Genomic DNA, 13,227 nt, shown 5'->3' with positions numbered 1-13,227 from the left:
TTGGCTATTGCAATGCAGGAAGAAAGGATCATGGTCCAGGCTGCATGCAAAGTGGCACCTCCCGTCATAATGCCTGGGTGATGGGTGCTGTGTGCCTGGACGCATCACAATAGTCCCACAAGCCAGAGAAAAGCCAGAGGGCCTGTGAGGGTTTGCTTGGGGGGGCACTGTTGAGTTCCAGGATAAGGCAAGGTGAGGCAGCGGCCTAGTGCGCGGACCCCCGAGAGCCCCGGATTGCTGCTGCCCCCGCCTTCAAGCCAGAGATGCATTTTCAAACCGATGTAAGTTTACGTTTGGCTGCTGGCTTCAGCGACGGTGGCTTCAAAGTCCCGCCGGGTCTGCTTTCCTTTGGTAGGGCCAGGAAGCCTCTTACAACAGGTATTGGCTGCCTGTCGCCTGCTTTTATCAACTGTGCCAGGACGTGAGCCTTGTGTGTTACAAAATCAGGACAGCAGGCATTGCAGTGGCTCCTGCTTCAGAAAGGCACCTTGAAGAACAGCACTAGGAGCTAACGGAGGGCACCAGGGGTATGGGGGCCAGTGGTGCAATGGATAAGGCGCCTGACTAGGAGTCAGAAGGTTGTGGGTTCCACTGCCATCCGGCTGGGCTCCCAACTCTGTGCTTTGTTTCTTTGAATTACATTTAAATTCCCTTGGCCTTCACTGCTCGCAATAGACTTTTGATTTTATGTGGGGCGGGCCCGGTTGCACAGCAAGGAAACACCAGGCGCCATCTCGAAGCACCACCAGTAGGGGTCCCTCCAGAAGGCCCCAACAAGCAGCAGATGATTTCTATGCATGTGTGCGTCCTGTCCTTCAATGGGTGGGGGTTGGCTTGTGTTGGACACAGTCCCAGGGCAGCCCTTCACGTCCCTGATCGGCCACGATCGGCCAGAGACCTCTCTGTGAGCGCCGCAGGCGAGCCTTCTCGGGACCTCAGCAACTGAGGGGCACATTTCCAAATGAGGGAGACATTTCCAGAAAGCGCACCAGGGAACGGCTCAGCCTCTGCTTCGTGGCCTAACCCAGCCTGGTCCTTCTCCAACCATCTGGGAGCTGTCCAAAAGCCGGTGGGCCTGGCGGAATGGGCTCCCAGCAGGCCCTGGCTGACTGGTGATTTGCATACACACAGACACACGCACGCACGCACACTCTCTCTCGTGCTATCTGCTGCCTTTCAGACCCTGCCACCCCTCGCTTGCTTTAAAGGAGCAGTTGGCGAATGACACTGAGCAAAGAATGCACAAGTGGGTAAAGAGATCACACACCTAGAGGCAGCCAGCTCTCATGAAGAGTAGGGCCTAGAAGCAGTGAAGCTTGAGGGGCTGTGCGCTCTTTGCCATGAGCCCTTAGAGGCGGATCATATAGAAAGCGCTATATAGAAATGAGCAGCCAGCAGAGGACAAGGCAGCCGCTCTCGGTGCAGCACAGCACAGAGAGGATCAAGAGAAACGGGAAGGGCTTCCGCGGCAGCGAGCAAGCACAAGACCAGCACGGGAGCGGGGCCCCTTTTATTCTGTCAATAAAAGGTATTTCTCTCCTGGCACGCACGTGTCTAAAAATATGGAACGCTTCACGAATTTGCGTGTCATCCTTGCGCAGGGGCCATGCTAATCTTCTCTGTATCGTTCCAATTTTAGTATATGTGCTGCCGAAGCGAGCACACACTTGGGGCTGAACTGGCCAGTGTATAAAAGCCAGCGCATCGGCTGCCTATTGACCTAGGTTGACTTGTTATGCTCTAACTTTGGCAAGAAACTGTTTGGTTCTGGGGCCGGTATGGAACCAAGAGGCAAAGACCAACGACCCAAGCTTCCTCGCTGCTGGTTTGGCCCAAAAGGAAAGGTTCCGTGTGCTTGGCTATTGCAATGCAGGAAGAAAGGATCATGGTCCAGGCTGCATGCAAAGTGGCACCTCCCGTCATAATGCCTGGGTGATGGGTGCTGTGTGCCTGGACGCATCACAATAGTCCCACAAGCCAGAGAAAAGCCAGAGGGCCTGTGAGGGTTTGCTTGGGGGGGGCCCTGTTGAATTCCAGGATAGGCAAGGTGAGGCAGCGGCCTAGTGCGCGGACCCCCGAGAGCCCCGGATTGCTGCTGCCCCCGCCTTCAAGCCAGAGATGCATTTTCAAACCGATGTAAGTTTACGTTTGGCTGCTGGCTTCAGCGACGGTGGCTTCAAAGTCCCGCCGGGTCTGCTTTCCTTTGGTAGGGCCAGGAAGCCTCTTACAACAGGTATTGGCTGCCTGTCGCCTGCTTTTATCAACTGTGCCAGGACGTGAGCCTTGTGTGTTACAAAATCAGGACAGCAGGCATTGCAGTGGCTCCTGCTTCAGAAAGGCACCTTGAAGAACAGCACTAGGAGCTAACGGAGGGCACCAGGGGTATGGGGGCCAGTGGTGCAATGGATAAGGCGCCTGACTAGGAGTCAGAAGGTTGTGGGTTCCACTGCCATCCGGCTGGGCTCCCAACTCTGTGCTTTGTTTCTTTGAATTACATTTAAATTCCCTTGGCCTTCACTGCTCGCAATAGACTTTTGATTTTATGTGGGGCGGGCCCGGTTTCACAGCAAGGAAACACCAGGCGCCATCTCGAAGCACCACCAGTAGGGGTCCCTCCAGAAGGCCCCAACAAGCAGCAGATGATTTCTATGCATGTGTGCGTCCTGTCCTTCAATGGGTGGGGGTTGGCTTGTGTTGGACACAGTCCCAGGGCAGCCCTTCACGTCCCTGATCGGCCACGATCGGCCAGAGACCTCTCTGTGAGCGCCGCAGGCGAGCCTTCTCGGGACCTCAGCAACTGAGGGGCACATTTCCAAATGAGGGAGACATTTCCAGAAAGCGCACCAGGGAACGGCTCAGCCTCTGCTTCGTGGCCTAACCCAGCCTGGTCCTTCTCCAACCATCTGGGAGCTGTCCAAAAGCCGGTGGGCCTGGCGGAATGGGCTCCCAGCAGGCCCTGGCTGACTGGTGATTTGCATACACACAGACACACGCACGCACGCACACTCTCTCTCGTGCTATCTGCTGCCTTTCAGACCCTGCCACCCCTCGCTTGCTTTAAAGGAGCAGTTGGCGAATGACACTGAGCAAAGAATGCACAAGTGGGTAAAGAGATCACACACCTAGAGGCAGCCAGCTCTCATGAAGAGTAGGGCCTAGAAGCAGTGAAGCTTGAGGGGCTGTGCGCTCTTTGCCATGAGCCCCTAGAGGCGGATCATATAGAAAGCGCTATATAGAAATGAGCAGCCAGCAGAGGACAAGGCAGCCGCTCTCGGTGCAGCACAGCACAGAGAGGATCAAGAGAAACGGGAAGGGCTTCCGCGGCAGCGAGCAAGCACAAGACCAGCACGGGAGCGGGGCCCCTTTTATTCTGTCAATAAAAGGTATTTCTCTCCTGGCACGCACGTGTCTAAAAATATGGAACGCTTCACGAATTTGCGTGTCATCCTTGCGCAGGGGCCATGCTAATCTTCTCTGTATCGTTCCAATTTTAGTATATGTGCTGCCGAAGCGAGCACACACTTGGGGCTGAACTGGCCAGTGTATAAAAGCCAGCGCATCGGCTGCCTATTGACCTAGGTTGACTTGTTATGCTCTAACTTTGGCAAGAAACTGTTTGGTTCTGGGGCCGGTATGGAACCAAGAGGCAAAGACCAACGACCCAAGCTTCCTCGCTGCTGGTTTGGCCCAAAAGGAAAGGTTCCGTGTGCTTGGCTATTGCAATGCAGGAAGAAAGGATCATGGTCCAGGCTGCATGCAAAGTGGCACCTCCCGTCATAATGCCTGGGTGATGGGTGCTGTGTGCCTGGACGCATCACAATAGTCCCACAAGCCAGAGAAAAGCCAGAGGGCCTGTGAGGGTTTGCTTGGGGGGGGCCCTGTTGAATTCCAGGATAGGCAAGGTGAGGCAGCGGCCTAGTGCGCGGACCCCCGAGAGCCCCGGATTGCTGCTGCCCCCGCCTTCAAGCCAGAGATGCATTTTCAAACCGATGTAAGTTTACGTTTGGCTGCTGGCTTCAGCGACGGTGGCTTCAAAGTCCCGCCGGGTCTGCTTTCCTTTGGTAGGGCCAGGAAGCCTCTTACAACAGGTATTGGCTGCCTGTCGCCTGCTTTTATCAACTGTGCCAGGACGTGAGCCTTGTGTGTTACAAAATCAGGACAGCAGGCATTGCAGTGGCTCCTGCTTCAGAAAGGCACCTTGAAGAACAGCACTAGGAGCTAACGGAGGGCACCAGGGGTATGGGGGCCAGTGGTGCAATGGATAAGGCGCCTGACTAGGAGTCAGAAGGTTGTGGGTTCCACTGCCATCCGGCTGGGCTCCCAACTCTGTGCTTTGTTTCTTTGAATTACATTTAAATTCCCTTGGCCTTCACTGCTCGCAATAGACTTTTGATTTTATGTGGGGCGGGCCCGGTTGCACAGCAAGGAAACACCAGGCGCCATCTCGAAGCACCACCAGTAGGGGTCCCTCCAGAAGGCCCCAACAAGCAGCAGATGATTTCTATGCATGTGTGCGTCCTGTCCTTCAATGGGTGGGGGTTGGCTTGTGTTGGACACAGTCCCAGGGCAGCCCTTCACGTCCCTGATCGGCCACGATCGGCCAGAGACCTCTCTGTGAGCGCCGCAGGCGAGCCTTCTCGGGACCTCAGCAACTGAGGGGCACATTTCCAAATGAGGGAGACATTTCCAGAAAGCGCACCAGGGAACGGCTCGGCCTCTGCTCCGTGGCCCAACCCAGCCTGGTCCTTCTCCAACCAGCTGGGAGCTGTCCAAAAGCCGGTGGGCCTGGCGGAATGGGCTCCCAGCAGGCCCTGGCTGACTGGTGATTTGCATACACACAGACACACGCACGCACGCACACTCTCTCTCGTGCTATCTGCTGCCTTTCAGACCCTGCCACCCCTCGCTTGCTTTAAAGGAGCAGTTGGCGAATGACACTGAGCAAAGAATGCACAAGTGGGTAAAGAGATCACACACCTAGAGGCAGCCAGCTCTCATGAAGAGTAGGGCCTAGAAGCAGTGAAGCTTGAGGGGCTGTGCGCTCTTTGCCATGAGCCCCTAGAGGCGGATCATATAGAAAGCGCTATATAGAAATGAGCAGCCAGCAGAGGACAAGGCAGCCGCTCTTGGTGCAGCACAGAGAGGATCAAGAGAAACGGGAAGGGCTTCCGCGGCAGCGAGCAAGCACAAGACCAGCACGGGAGCGGGGCCCCTTTTATTCTGTCAATAAAAGGTATTTCTCTCCTGGCACGCACGTGTCTAAAAATATGGAACGCTTCACGAATTTGCGTGTCATCCTTGCGCAGGGGCCATGCTAATCTTCTCTGTATCGTTCCAATTTTAGTATATGTGCTGCCGAAGCGAGCACACACTTGGGGCTGAACTGGCCAGTGTATAAAAGCCAGCGCATCGGCTGCCTATTGACCTAGGTTGACTTGTTATGCTCTAACTTTGGCAAGAAACTGTTTGGTTCTGGGGCCGGTATGGAACCAAGAGGCAAAGACCAACGACCCAAGCTTCCTCGCTGCTGGTTTGGCCCAAAAGGAAAGGTTCCGTGTGCTTGGCTATTGCAATGCAGGAAGAAAGGATCATGGTCCAGGCTGCATGCAAAGTGGCACCTCCCGTCATAATGCCTGGGTGATGGGTGCTGTGTGCCTGGACGCATCACAATAGTCCCACAAGCCAGAGAAAAGCCAGAGGGCCTGTGAGGGTTTGCTTGGGGGGGGCCCTGTTGAATTCCAGGATAGGCAAGGTGAGGCAGCGGCCTAGTGCGCGGACCCCCGAGAGCCCCGGATTGCTGCTGCCCCCGCCTTCAAGCCAGAGATGCATTTTCAAACCGATGTAAGTTTACGTTTGGCTGCTGGCTTCAGCGACGGTGGCTTCAAAGTCCCGCCGGGTCTGCTTTCCTTTGGTAGGGCCAGGAAGCCTCTTACAACAGGTATTGGCTGCCTGTCGCCTGCTTTTATCAACTGTGCCAGGACGTGAGCCTTGTGTGTTACAAAATCAGGACAGCAGGCATTGCAGTGGCTCCTGCTTCAGAAAGGCACCTTGAAGAACAGCACTAGGAGCTAACGGAGGGCACCAGGGGTATGGGGGCCAGTGGTGCAATGGATAAGGCGCCTGACTAGGAGTCAGAAGGTTGTGGGTTCCACTGCCATCCGGCTGGGCTCCCAACTCTGTGCTTTGTTTCTTTGAATTACATTTAAATTCCCTTGGCCTTCACTGCTCGCAATAGACTTTTGATTTTATGTGGGGCGGGCCCGGTTGCACAGCAAGGAAACACCAGGCGCCATCTCGAAGCACCACCAGTAGGGGTCCCTCCAGAAGGCCCCAACAAGCAGCAGATGATTTCTATGCATGTGTGCGTCCTGTCCTTCAATGGGTGGGGGTTGGCTTGTGTTGGACACAGTCCCAGGGCAGCCCTTCACGTCCCTGATCGGCCACGATCGGCCAGAGACCTCTCTGTGAGCGCCGCAGGCGAGCCTTCTCGGGACCTCAGCAACTGAGGGGCACATTTCCAAATGAGGGAGACATTTCCAGAAAGCGCACCAGGGAACGGCTCAGCCTCTGCTTCGTGGCCTAACCCAGCCTGGTCCTTCTCCAACCATCTGGGAGCTGTCCAAAAGCCGGTGGGCCTGGCGGAATGGGCTCCCAGCAGGCCCTGGCTGACTGGTGATTTGCATACACACAGACACACGCACGCACACTCTCTCTCGTGCTATCTGCTGCCTTTCAGACCCTGCCACCCCTCGCTTGCTTTAAAGGAGCAGTTGGCGAATGACACTGAGCAAAGAATGCACAAGTGGGTAAAGAGATCACACACCTAGAGGCAGCCAGCTCTCATGAAGAGTAGGGCCTAGAAGCAGTGAAGCTTGAGGGGCTGTGCGCTCTTTGCCATGAGCCCCTAGAGGCGGGTCATATAGAAAGCGCTATATAGAAATGAGCAGCCAGCAGAGGACAAGGCAGCCGCTCTCGGTGCAGCACAGCACAGAGAGGATCAAGAGAAACGGGAAGGGCTTCCGCGGCAGCGAGCAAGCACAAGACGAGCACGGGAGCGGGGCCCCTTTTATTCTGTCAATAAAAGGTATTTCTCTCCTGGCACGCACGTGTCTAAAAATATGGAACGCTTCACGAATTTGCGTGTCATCCTTGCGCAGGGGCCATGCTAATCTTCTCTGTATCGTTCCAATTTTAGTATATGTGCTGCCGAAGCGAGCACACACTTGGGGCTGAACTGGCCAGTGTATAAAAGCCAGCGCATCGGCTGCCTATTGACCTAGGTTGACTTGTTATGCTCTAACTTTGGCAAGAAACTGTTTGGTTCTGGGGCCGGTATGGAACCAAGAGGCAAAGACCAACGACCCAAGCTTCCTCGCTGCTGGTTTGGCCCAAAAGGAAAGGTTCCGTGTGCTTGGCTATTGCAATGCAGGAAGAAAGGATCATGGTCCAGGCTGCATGCAAAGTGGCACCTCCCGTCATAATGCCTGGGTGATGGGTGCTGTGTGCCTGGACGCATCACAATAGTCCCACAAGCCAGAGAAAAGCCAGAGGGCCTGTGAGGGTTTGCTTGGGGGGGGCCCTGTTGAATTCCAGGATAGGCAAGGTGAGGCAGCGGCCTAGTGCGCGGACCCCCGAGAGCCCCGGATTGCTGCTGCCCCCGCCTTCAAGCCAGAGATGCATTTTCAAACCGATGTAAGTTTACGTTTGGCTGCTGGCTTCAGCGACGGTGGCTTCAAAGTCCCGCCGGGTCTGCTTTCCTTTGGTAGGGCCAGGAAGCCTCTTACAACAGGTATTGGCTGCCTGTCGCCTGCTTTTATCAACTGTGCCAGGACGTGAGCCTTGTGTGTTACAAAATCAGGACAGCAGGCATTGCAGTGGCTCCTGCTTCAGAAAGGCACCTTGAAGAACAGCACTAGGAGCTAACGGAGGGCACCAGGGGTATGGGGGCCAGTGGTGCAATGGATAAGGCGCCTGACTAGGAGTCAGAAGGTTGTGGGTTCCACTGCCATCCGGCTGGGCTCCCAACTCTGTGCTTTGTTTCTTTGAATTACATTTAAATTCCCTTGGCCTTCACTGCTCGCAATAGACTTTTGATTTTATGTGGGGCGGGCCCGGTTGCACAGCAAGGAAACACCAGGCGCCATCTCGAAGCACCACCAGTAGGGGTCCCTCCAGAAGGCCCCAACAAGCAGCAGATGATTTCTATGCATGTGTGCGTCCTGTCCTTCAATGGGTGGGGGTTGGCTTGTGTTGGACACAGTCCCAGGGCAGCCCTTCACGTCCCTGATCGGCCACGATCGGCCAGAGACCTCTCTGTGAGCGCCGCAGGCGAGCCTTCTCGGGACCTCAGCAACTGAGGGGCACATTTCCAAATGAGGGAGACATTTCCAGAAAGCGCACCAGGGAACGGCTCGGCCTCTGCTCCGTGGCCCAACCCAGCCTGGTCCTTCTCCAACCAGCTGGGAGCTGTCCAAAAGCCGGTGGGCCTGGCGGAATGGGCTCCCAGCAGGCCCTGGCTGACTGGTGATTTGCATACACACAGACACACGCACGCACGCACACTCTCTCTCGTGCTATCTGCTGCCTTTCAGACCCTGCCACCCCTCGCTTGCTTTAAAGGAGCAGTTGGCGAATGACACTGAGCAAAGAATGCACAAGTGGGTAAAGAGATCACACACCTAGAGGCAGCCAGCTCTCATGAAGAGTAGGGCCTAGAAGCAGTGAAGCTTGAGGGGCTGTGCGCTCTTTGCCATGAGCCCCTAGAGGCGGATCATATAGAAAGCGCTATATAGAAATGAGCAGCCAGCAGAGGACAAGGCAGCCGCTCTTGGTGCAGCACAGAGAGGATCAAGAGAAACGGGAAGGGCTTCCGCGGCAGCGAGCAAGCACAAGACCAGCACGGGAGCGGGGCCCCTTTTATTCTGTCAATAAAAGGTATTTCTCTCCTGGCACGCACGTGTCTAAAAATATGGAACGCTTCACGAATTTGCGTGTCATCCTTGCGCAGGGGCCATGCTAATCTTCTCTGTATCGTTCCAATTTTAGTATATGTGCTGCCGAAGCGAGCACACACTTGGGGCTGAACTGGCCAGTGTATAAAAGCCAGCGCATCGGCTGCCTATTGACCTAGGTTGACTTGTTATGCTCTAACTTTGGCAAGAAACTGTTTGGTTCTGGGGCCGGTATGGAACCAAGAGGCAAAGACCAACGACCCAAGCTTCCTCGCTGCTGGTTTGGCCCAAAAGGAAAGGTTCCGTGTGCTTGGCTATTGCAATGCAGGAAGAAAGGATCATGGTCCAGGCTGCATGCAAAGTGGCACCTCCCGTCATAATGCCTGGGTGATGGGTGCTGTGTGCCTGGACGCATCACAATAGTCCCACAAGCCAGAGAAAAGCCAGAGGGCCTGTGAGGGTTTGCTTGGGGGGGGCCCTGTTGAATTCCAGGATAGGCAAGGTGAGGCAGCGGCCTAGTGCGCGGACCCCCGAGAGCCCCGGATTGCTGCTGCCCCCGCCTTCAAGCCAGAGATGCATTTTCAAACCGATGTAAGTTTACGTTTGGCTGCTGGCTTCAGCGACGGTGGCTTCAAAGTCCCGCCGGGTCTGCTTTCCTTTGGTAGGGCCAGGAAGCCTCTTACAACAGGTATTGGCTGCCTGTCGCCTGCTTTTATCAACTGTGCCAGGACGTGAGCCTTGTGTGTTACAAAATCAGGACAGCAGGCATTGCAGTGGCTCCTGCTTCAGAAAGGCACCTTGAAGAACAGCACTAGGAGCTAACGGAGGGCACCAGGGGTATGGGGGCCAGTGGTGCAATGGATAAGGCGCCTGACTAGGAGTCAGAAGGTTGTGGGTTCCACTGCCATCCGGCTGGGCTCCCAACTCTGTGCTTTGTTTCTTTGAATTACATTTAAATTCCCTTGGCCTTCACTGCTCGCAATAGACTTTTGATTTTATGTGGGGCGGGCCCGGTTGCACAGCAAGGAAACACCAGGCGCCATCTCGAAGCACCACCAGTAGGGGTCCCTCCAGAAGGCCCCAACAAGCAGCAGATGATTTCTATGCATGTGTGCGTCCTGTCCTTCAATGGGTGGGGGTTGGCTTGTGTTGGACACAGTCCCAGGGCAGCCCTTCACGTCCCTGATCGGCCACGATCGGCCAGAGACCTCTCTGTGAGCGCCGCAGGCGAGCCTTCTCGGGACCTCAGCAACTGAGGGGCACATTTCCAAATGAGGGAGACATTTCCAGAAAGCGCACCAGGGAACGGCTCAGCCTCTGCTTCGTGGCCTAACCCAGCCTGGTCCTTCTCCAACCATCTGGGAGCTGTCCAAAAGCCGGTGGGCCTGGCGGAATGGGCTCCCAGCAGGCCCTGGCTGACTGGTGATTTGCATACACACAGACACACGCACGCACGCACACTCTCTCTCGTGCTATCTGCTGCCTTTCAGACCCTGCCACCCCTCGCTTGCTTTAAAGGAGCAGTTGGCGAATGACACTGAGCAAAGAATGCACAAGTGGGTAAAGAGATCACACACCTAGAGGCAGCCAGCTCTCATGAAGAGTAGGGCCTAGAAGCAGTGAAGCTTGAGGGGCTGTGCGCTCTTTGCCATGAGCCCTTAGAGGCGGATCATATAGAAAGCGCTATATAGAAATGAGCAGCCAGCAGAGGACAAGGCAGCCGCTCTCGGTGCAGCACAGCACAGAGAGGATCAAGAGAAACGGGAAGGGCTTCCGCGGCAGCGAGCAAGCACAAGACCAGCACGGGAGCGGGGCCCCTTTTATTCTGTCAATAAAAGGTATTTCTCTCCTGGCACGCACGTGTCTAAAAATATGGAACGCTTCACGAATTTGCGTGTCATCCTTGCGCAGGGGCCATGCTAATCTTCTCTGTATCGTTCCAATTTTAGTATATGTGCTGCCGAAGCGAGCACACACTTGGGGCTGAACTGGCCAGTGTATAAAAGCCAGCGCATCGGCTGCCTATTGACCTAGGTTGACTTGTTATGCTCTAACTTTGGCAAGAAACTGTTTGGTTCTGGGGCCGGTATGGAACCAAGAGGCAAAGACCAACGACCCAAGCTTCCTCGCTGCTGGTTTGGCCCAAAAGGAAAGGTTCCGTGTGCTTGGCTATTGCAATGCAGGAAGAAAGGATCATGGTCCAGGCTGCATGCAAAGTGGCACCTCCCGTCATAATGCCTGGGTGATGGGTGCTGTGTGCCTGGACGCATCACAATAGTCCCACAAGCCAGAGAAAAGCCAGAGGGCCTGTGAGGGTTTGCTTGGGGGGGGCCCTGTTGAATTCCAGGATAGGCAAGGTGAGGCAGCGGCCTAGTGCGCGGACCCCCGAGAGCCCCGGATTGCTGCTGCCCCCGCCTTCAAGCAAGAGATGCATTTTCAAACCGATGTAAGTTTACGTTTGGCTGCTGGCTTCAGCGACGGTGGCTTCAAAGTCCCGCCGGGTCTGCTTTCCTTTGGTAGGGCCAGGAAGCCTCTTACAACAGGTATTGGCTGCCTGTCGCCTGCTTTTATCAACTGTGCCAGGACGTGAGCCTTGTGTGTTACAAAATCAGGACAGCAGGCATTGCAGTGGCTCCTGCTTCAGAAAGGCACCTTGAAGAACAGCACTAGGAGCTAACGGAGGGCACCAGGGGTATGGGGGCCAGTGGTGCAATGGATAAGGCGCCTGACTAGGAGTCAGAAGGTTGTGGGTTCCTCTGCCATCCGGCTGGGCTCCCAACTCTGTGCTTTGTTTCTTTGAATTACATTTAAATTCCCTTGGCCTTCACTGCTCGCAATAGACTTTTGATTTTATGTGGGGCGGGCCCGGTTGCACAGCAAGGAAACACCAGGCGCCATCTCGAAGCACCACCAGTAGGGGTCCCTCCAGAAGGCCCCAACAAGCAGCAGATGATTTCTATGCATGTGTGCGTCCTGTCCTTCAATGGGTGGGGGTTGGCTTGTGTTGGACACAGTCCCAGGGCAGCCCTTCACGTCCCTGATCGGCCACGATCGGCCAGAAACCTCTCTGGTGAGCGCCGCAGGCGAGCCTTCTCGGGACCTCAGCAACTGAGGGGCACATTTCCAAATGAGGGAGACATTTCCAGAAAGCGCACCAGGGAACGGCTCGGCCTCTGCTTCGTGGCCTAACCCAGCCTGGTCCTTCTCCAACCATCTGGGAGCTGTCCAAAAGCCGGTGGGCCTGGCGGAATGGGCTCCCAGCAGGCCCTGGCTGACTGGTGATTTGCATACACACAGACACACGCACGCACGCACACTCTCTCTCGTGCTATCTGCTGCCTTTCAGACCCTGCCACCCCTCGCTTGCTTTAAAGGAGCAGTTGGCGAATGACACTGAGCAAAGAATGCACAAGTGGGTAAAGAGATCACACACCTAGAGGCAGCCAGCTCTCATGAAGAGTAGGGCCTAGAAGCAGTGAAGCTTGAGGGGCTGTGCGCTCTTTGCCATGAGCCCCTAGAGGCGGATCATATAGAAAGCGCTATATAGAAATGAGCAGCCAGCAGAGGACAAGGCAGCCGCTCTTGGTGCAGCACAGAGAGGATCAAGAGAAACGGGAAGGGCTTCCGCGGCAGCGAGCAAGCACAAGACCAGCACGGGAGCGGGGCCCCTTTTATTCTGTCAATAAAAGGTATTTCTCTCCTGGCACGCACGTGTCTAAAAATATGGAACGCTTCACGAATTTGCGTGTCATCCTTGCGCAGGGGCCATGCTAATCTTCTCTGTATCGTTCCAATTTTAGTATATGTGCTGCCGAAGCGAGCACACACTTGGGGCTGAACTGGCCAGTGTATAAAAGCCAGCGCATCGGCTGCCTATTGACCTAGGTTGACTTGTTATGCTCTAACTTTGGCAAGAAACTGTTTGGTTCTGGGGCCGGTATGGAACCAAGAGGCAAAGACCAACGACCCAAGCTTCCTCGCTGCTGGTTTGGCCCAAAAGGAAAGGTTCCGTGTGCTTGGCTATTGCAATGCAGGAAGAAAGGATCATGGTCCAGGCTGCATGCAAAGTGGCACCTCCCGTCATAATGCCTGGGTGATGGGTGCTGTGTGCCTGGACGCATCACAATAGTCCCACAAGCCAGAGAAAAGCCAGAGGGCCTGTGAGGGTTTGCTTGGGGGGGGCCCTGTTGAATTCCAGGATAGGCAAGGTGAGGCAGCGGCCTAGTGCGCGGACCCCCGAGAGCCCCGGATTGCTGCTGCCCCCGCCTTCAAGCAA

General features: G+C 55.4%; 7 non-coding genes across 7 annotated transcripts; all 7 read right to left on the bottom strand.

The window, feature by feature from the left end:
• Window positions 1-1,556: 1,556 nt before the first annotated feature.
• LOC138512004 (U6 spliceosomal RNA) lies at window positions 1,557-1,663 on the bottom strand. The gene has a single exon (XR_011280882.1). It is a non-coding gene; the product is annotated as a U6 spliceosomal RNA (small nuclear RNA).
• A 1,748-nt stretch (window positions 1,664-3,411) lies between these two features.
• LOC138512003 (U6 spliceosomal RNA) lies at window positions 3,412-3,518 on the bottom strand. Its single transcript, XR_011280881.1, has one exon. It is a non-coding gene; the product is annotated as a U6 spliceosomal RNA (small nuclear RNA).
• Window positions 3,519-5,261: 1,743 nt separating this feature from the next.
• On the bottom strand, window positions 5,262-5,368 carry LOC138512002 (U6 spliceosomal RNA). The gene has a single exon (XR_011280880.1). It is a non-coding gene; the product is annotated as a U6 spliceosomal RNA (small nuclear RNA).
• Window positions 5,369-7,112: 1,744 nt separating this feature from the next.
• LOC138512001 (U6 spliceosomal RNA) lies at window positions 7,113-7,219 on the bottom strand. Its single transcript, XR_011280879.1, has one exon. It is a non-coding gene; the product is annotated as a U6 spliceosomal RNA (small nuclear RNA).
• Window positions 7,220-8,962: 1,743 nt separating this feature from the next.
• On the bottom strand, window positions 8,963-9,069 carry LOC138512000 (U6 spliceosomal RNA). Its single transcript, XR_011280878.1, has one exon. It is a non-coding gene; the product is annotated as a U6 spliceosomal RNA (small nuclear RNA).
• A 1,748-nt stretch (window positions 9,070-10,817) lies between these two features.
• On the bottom strand, window positions 10,818-10,924 carry LOC138511999 (U6 spliceosomal RNA). The gene has a single exon (XR_011280877.1). It is a non-coding gene; the product is annotated as a U6 spliceosomal RNA (small nuclear RNA).
• A 1,744-nt stretch (window positions 10,925-12,668) lies between these two features.
• LOC138511998 (U6 spliceosomal RNA) lies at window positions 12,669-12,775 on the bottom strand. Its single transcript, XR_011280876.1, has one exon. It is a non-coding gene; the product is annotated as a U6 spliceosomal RNA (small nuclear RNA).
• Between the last annotated feature and the right edge of the window lie 452 nt (window positions 12,776-13,227).

This window comes from Ambystoma mexicanum, chromosome 6p (genome assembly GCF_040938575.1).
Source record: "Ambystoma mexicanum isolate Mex_15411 chromosome 6p, UKY_AmexF1_1, whole genome shotgun sequence".
Taxonomy (NCBI): domain Eukaryota; kingdom Metazoa; phylum Chordata; class Amphibia; order Caudata; family Ambystomatidae; genus Ambystoma; species Ambystoma mexicanum.
Note: the sequence above shows the minus strand (reverse complement) of the source record. Positions and strands in the feature narration are given on the sequence as shown.